This window comes from Salvelinus sp. IW2-2015, linkage group LG9 (genome assembly GCF_002910315.2).
Source record: "Salvelinus sp. IW2-2015 linkage group LG9, ASM291031v2, whole genome shotgun sequence".
NCBI lineage: Eukaryota > Metazoa > Chordata > Actinopteri > Salmoniformes > Salmonidae > Salvelinus > Salvelinus sp. IW2-2015.
Window position 1 is genome coordinate 4,289,355 of NC_036849.1, and position 6,100 is coordinate 4,295,454.

General features: G+C 40.5%; 1 pseudogene; it reads left to right on the forward strand.

The window, feature by feature from the left end:
• Window positions 1-3,947, forward strand: part of LOC111968978 (alpha-(1,6)-fucosyltransferase-like) — a 121,238-nt pseudogene extending 117,291 nt beyond the window's left edge.
• The last annotated feature ends 2,153 nt before the right edge of the window (window positions 3,948-6,100 follow it).

Below are 6,100 nucleotides of genomic sequence, written 5' to 3' on the forward strand. Positions count from 1 at the left end.
TGGCTGTGTGTGCGTGTGTTTCTGTGTGTACGTGTGGGTCTGTGTGTGTCTGTGTGTGTGTGTGTGTGTGTGTGGTGTGTGTGTGTGTGTGTGTGTGTGGTGTGTGTGTGTGGTGTGTGTGTGTGTGTGTGTGTGTGTGTGTGTGTGTGTGTGTGTGTGTGTGTGTGTGTGTGTGTTGTGTGTGTGTGTGTGTGTCTACGTGCCGCCGGCAGTGTGGGTGTGTGTGTCTGCAGGACTGCCTTGTGGTATTCTGGACCTGTTTGTGATGACGAGAAGCTGTATTTGATGTGTGCCCAAAGTACTGAGAAGACAAAGAATGAATGCCGTATGCACTTTGACATCTGTACAATCCTTTAGCTCTCTGACTGCCTCTGTCTCTGTGTGTGTCTCAGGTACCCAGACTACGAGTTCATCAGTGATAACTCCATCTCGTGGTCTGCGGGGCTACATAACCGCTACACCGAGAACTCTCTGAGAGGAGTCATCCTAGATATTCACTTCCTGTCCCAGACCAACTTCCTGGTCTGCACCTTCTCCTCACAGGTGACCTTTCACCTCTTACCTTACCTACTCCTCTTCCTCCTCCTCCCCTTTCTCCTCCTCACTCTCTTCCTCAAAACTTTACTTTGGGAAGGCCCATACAATAGTAAGACCTAAGTAATAAGCATTTGAGTGATACTGTACCATAACTACTGCCTTTTCCTGGTCAGGTCACAAGGTCCTACCCATAATCACCACCATAGAAGCATAGGTCCTATGTATCTCAGTTGGTAGAGCATGACTATTGCAATGCCAGGATGGTGGGTTTGATTCCCGGGACCACCCGTACGTAAAATGTATGCACGCATGACTGTAAGTCGCTTTGGATAAAATTGTCTGCTCAATGGAATGTATTATTATTAGCCTCAATTCATCAGTGCATGGACTCTACTCAAACCGGTGCGCCTGGCACCTACTACCACACCCCGTTCAAAGGCACTTAAATCTTTTGTCTTGCCCATTCACCCGCTGAATGGCACACATGCACAATACATGTCTCAGGGCTTAAATATCCTTCTTTAACCCGTCTCCTCCCTTTTATCTACACTGATTGAAGTGGATTTAAGACTTCAATAAGGAATCATAGCTTTCACCTGGATTCACCTAGTCAGTCTATGTCATGGAAAGAGCAGGTGTTCCTAATGTTTTGTGCACTCAGTGTGTGTATATATACAGTACCAGTCAAAAGTTTGGACACCCCTACTCATTCCATTTTTTTTTTTTTTTTTTAACTATTTTCTACATTGTAGAATAATAGTGAAGACATCAAAACTATGAAATGACACATATGGAATCATGTAGTAACCAAAACAGTGTTAAACAAATCAAAATATATTTTATATTTGAGTTTCTTCAAAGTAGCCACCCTTTGCCTTGATGACAGCTTTGCACACTCTTGGCATTCTCTCAACCAGCTTCATGAGGTAATCACCTGGAATGCATTTCAATTAACAGGTGTGCCTTGTTAAAAGTTCATTTGGAATTCCTTTCCTTCTTAATGCATTTGAGCCAATCAGTTGTGTTGTGAAAAGGTAGGGTTGGTATACAGAAGATAGCCCTATTTGGTAAAATATCAAGTCCATATTATGGAAAGAACAGCTCAAATAAGCAAAGAGAAATGACAATCCATCATTACTTTAAGACATGAAGGTCAGTCAATCCGGAAAACTTCTAGAACTATGAACGTTTCTTCAAGTGCAGTCACAAAAACCATCAAGCGCTATGATGAAACTGGCTCTAATGAGGACCGCCACAGGAAAGGAAGATCCAGAATTACCTCTGCTGCAGAGGATGAGTTAATTAGTTACCAACCTCAAAAATCGGCAATTAACTGCATCTCTGAGTCTCATAGTAAAGCGTCTGAATACTTATGTAACTAAGGTATTTCTAAACACCTGTTTTCTCTTTGTCATTATGGGGTATTGTGTGTAAATCGATGAGGGGGAAAAATAATTTGATCCATTTTAAAATAAGTCTGTAACGTAACAAAATGTGGGAAAAGTAGAGGGGTCTGAATACTTTCCGAATGCACTGTATATTAGCCTCTGTGTTCCATTTGTCATGCTGTCCTGTATATTGTGTTGTGTTCCTGCTCCAGGTGTGCCGTGTGGCCTATGAGATCATGCAGACCCTCCATCCTGACGCCTCATCTCACTTCCACTCCCTGGATGACATCTACTACTTCGGGGGCCAGAACGCCCACAACCAGCTAGCCGTGTACGCCCACCAGCCCCGGAGCTCCGACGACATCCCCCTAGAGCCAGGCGACCTGATCGGGGTGGCGGGGAACCACTGGGACGGCAACTCCAAGGGCATCAACCGCAAGACGGGCCGCACCGGCCTCTACCCGTCCTACAAGGTGAAAGAGAAGATCGAGACCGTAAAGTATCCTACGTACCCCGAGGCAGATAAGATGCTGAATCAGTAGAGATAGACTGAGATACAGACTGCTGCGCAGACAGACACTGCTAACTTATGAGCGAAAACGTGGACCTTTAGCCCGAGAGAGGGGACGAAGGAGAAAGCACTTTGAATGAGTGTGGGTCTTGGTCAGTTGAAGTGTGTGTGAGTATGAGTGTGTGTGTGTGCGCGTTTGTGAAATGCGGCATGCGGAGTAACTACAGGGTATCTGATTTACTCCTCACCAACCTGACCCTCCAGGACTAGGACCCTCCAGTGACTCCCTCCGTCAGGGGGGTAAATAAAAGACTACAATTAGCAAAGAAATGAAAGAAAAAACGAAAATAAGGAATAAACAAATGATAGCACTCCGGTGGAATGATGAAGGGATCGCCCAATCAGAGCTCTTTATTTAAATAATAGTTGAAATAACTGAGAAACCTCAGAATGATGACTGAAAAAAGAACTACAAAGAGAACTAATTGTGAACTGTAAGAGCCAACAAACAAACTCTTGACTTTCTCCTCTCCTCCTGTGCTGTTCTCTTCTCTTCTTGTGGACATTGGTTGTAGCCAATTGTTTTCTTCCCTCTTTTCTTCCTGCCCCTGCTTCCTCTCCTCCTTTCACTCCTTTCTTCACTCACTCCATTTCAACTTATGCCAACTCATGCATTTTTTCTGGCCCACCCTCTATTCATTTTTCACCCGCCATATTGTGCTTTTGGATAAGTGATTTTAATGTTTTTAGTTGTTGTCGTTGGTGTGTGCGAGAGTGTGCGTGTGTGTGAGCGTTCAAGCATGTGTGCGGGGTGTGTGTGTGAGTCCAAATAAGGGTGCCTACTAAGGAAAATGGCTTCTGTACTTCTTCTCTCCACGTGTCTCTGTTTTTGTTAGTGTCAAAGTGACGTCAGAGCCATAAGGACCCAGGCCTTGCCATGCAGATACTGCACATGCAGAATACTACATACTGTACATAATAGAGAAAACTGTATATGCAGAATACCACATTCAGAATACTGTATATGCAGAATACTACATGTAGAATACTGTATATGCAGAATACCACATTCAGAATACTGTATATGCAGAATACTAGATGCAGAATACTGTACATACAGAATACTACATGCATAATAGAGAGCTGTATATGCAGAATACTGTATATGCAGAATACTGTATATGCAGAATACTGTATATGCAGAAGGCTACATGCAGAAAACTGTACACTCCAGTCCAGACTCACTTAACTGTGTCTTACTCATTTTCTGTTGTCCATGTCCTTTTTAAAATGTTATTTTAATGTTTTTGAATTTGAAAGAAAAATGAAAATTGACAACTACACTATAAAAGATTACAAACAACGATTATTTACGTATGATGATGATAGAATTGATGAAGATGATGATTAACGAAGAATATGATTATTGTCCACCATGAAGAAATGTTCATATTTTATGTTTCTGGGCATTGTCTTTGATAAAAGCAGATCAAATAAAGTGATCGGCTCAACTTGTTTGTGTTTCTGTGTCTGTTCCCACAGTCCACTCAAATGCTTTGTTGTTCAGAGTAGAGCAAGTGTACCCTATTAAGCCCACCAAAATCTAAGTTTAGACATTTCTAACAGATACTGCCCTAATTTTTTGTAAGAAAAGTGGATATAAACTGAAATATGAATCTCTCTCGTGAAGTTTATTGACTTTACTTACAACATGTTTTAATAAGACAAGTCCAGGCAGGGCTTAATGGTTACCGAGTGTACCCTTTAAGCCCATGGGTGTTCCACATAATCCCCCGCCTCTTAAATAATCAATTTTAATTCATTTCCAAATGTTCAAAACTTACAAACGGACATTTCTTATGTAAAATTAGATTCTATTAATCTAGCCTAAAGTTTTTCAAATAAACTGATCATTACTATTCATCATGACAGTAGCACTCATAACAGGGGGTATCCACAGAGATCAACGTGGACTTAGACTTTTGTTCTTGCCGACCAGTACACACCTGATTCAACTAATCAACTAATCATAGACTTCAATCAAGACATGATTAGTTGAATCAGGTGTGTTATTGCTTGGTTAGAACACAAACCTGCACCCACACTGGCGCTCTCGATAATAAGCCATGCAACAAAGGCCATAACGCAAACAACTTTCAATTAATTATCTGAAAGCTGATTCACATTTGCTGTACTGCTATTGTTGTTGATTAGTTCAACTTGTCTTTCTGAAGCCAATCTGAAGACATATTCAAATCTCCCTCTCTAGTGTGTATTATAAAAGGTACAGGTGGTGGACCAAAAAACGGAATCACCTGGATGAATGAAAGACAACAATATCACAATGCCCCCACCCAAAAGTGCATGAGTAGTCATCTTCTTGTCCCTCGTTTGTTTGCATTTTTATCCACCACTTGTAGGTTTTCTATCCCTGATATTCCTCAACCCTGGTCTTACAGTATTCTCTCTCAGCATCAACGACTACCTGTCCACTCCAAACGTCTTGGAGAGAGTACAGAGGTTTCTAATTGTTGCTAATCTTGGTAAAGGCACCATGGCTAGATGCACAATATGCCTAGCAGTAGTTTTTATGTGTTTTAATCCATTTAAATCTGAACCAAAAAAAATCCTTTATTTTTACTATTTTCTACATTGTAGAATAATAGTGAAGACATCAAAACTCTGAAATAACACATATGGAATCATGTAGTAACCCAAAAAGTGTTAAACAAATCTAAATATATTTTAGATTATTCAAAGTAGCCACCCTTTGCCTTGATGATAGATTTGCACACACTTGGCATTGACAGCCCCTGAGTCAATATGCACTAAGTATACCAAACATAAGGAACACCTTAATATTGAGTTTAAAGGTTTTAAATCAAAACTGTAACTAGGCCTCTCATGGTAAGCAACTCCAGTATACATTTAGCCTTGTGTTTTACTTTATTTTACTTTATCATTTTTCTCACGGTGATCCAGGTTTTCCTCTAGGATTTTGCCTGTACTTAGCTCTATTCCGTTTCTTTTTATCATGAAAAAAAATCCCTAGTCCTTGTCAATGACAAGCATACCCATAACATGATGCAGCCACCACTATGCTTGAAAATATGAAAGAGTGGTACTCAGTGATGTGTTGTGTTGGATTTTTGCCAAATATAACATTTTGTATTCATGGCATGAAGTTAATTTCTTTGCCACATTCTTTGCAGTTTTACTTGAATGCATTATTACAAAATGGATGTATGTTTTGGAATATTTTTATTCTCTACAGGCTTCCTTCTTTTCACTCTGTCATTTAGGTTAGTATTGTTTAGTAACTATAATGTTGTTGATCCATCCTCTGTTTTCTCCTATCACATCCATTAAACTCTGTAACTGTTTTAAAGTCACCATTGGCCTCATGGTGAGCAGTTTCCTTCCTCTCCGGCAACTGAGTTAAGAAGGACAACTGTATCTTAGTAGTGACTGAGTGTATTGATACACAATCCAAAGTGTAATTAATAACTTCACCATGCTCAAAGGGATATTCAATGTATGCTTTTTATTTTTACCCATCTACCTATAGGTGCCCTTCTTTGCGAGGCATTGGAAAAACTCCCTGGTCTTTGTGATTGAATCTGTGTTTAAAATTCACTGCTCGACTGAAGGGCCTTACAGATAA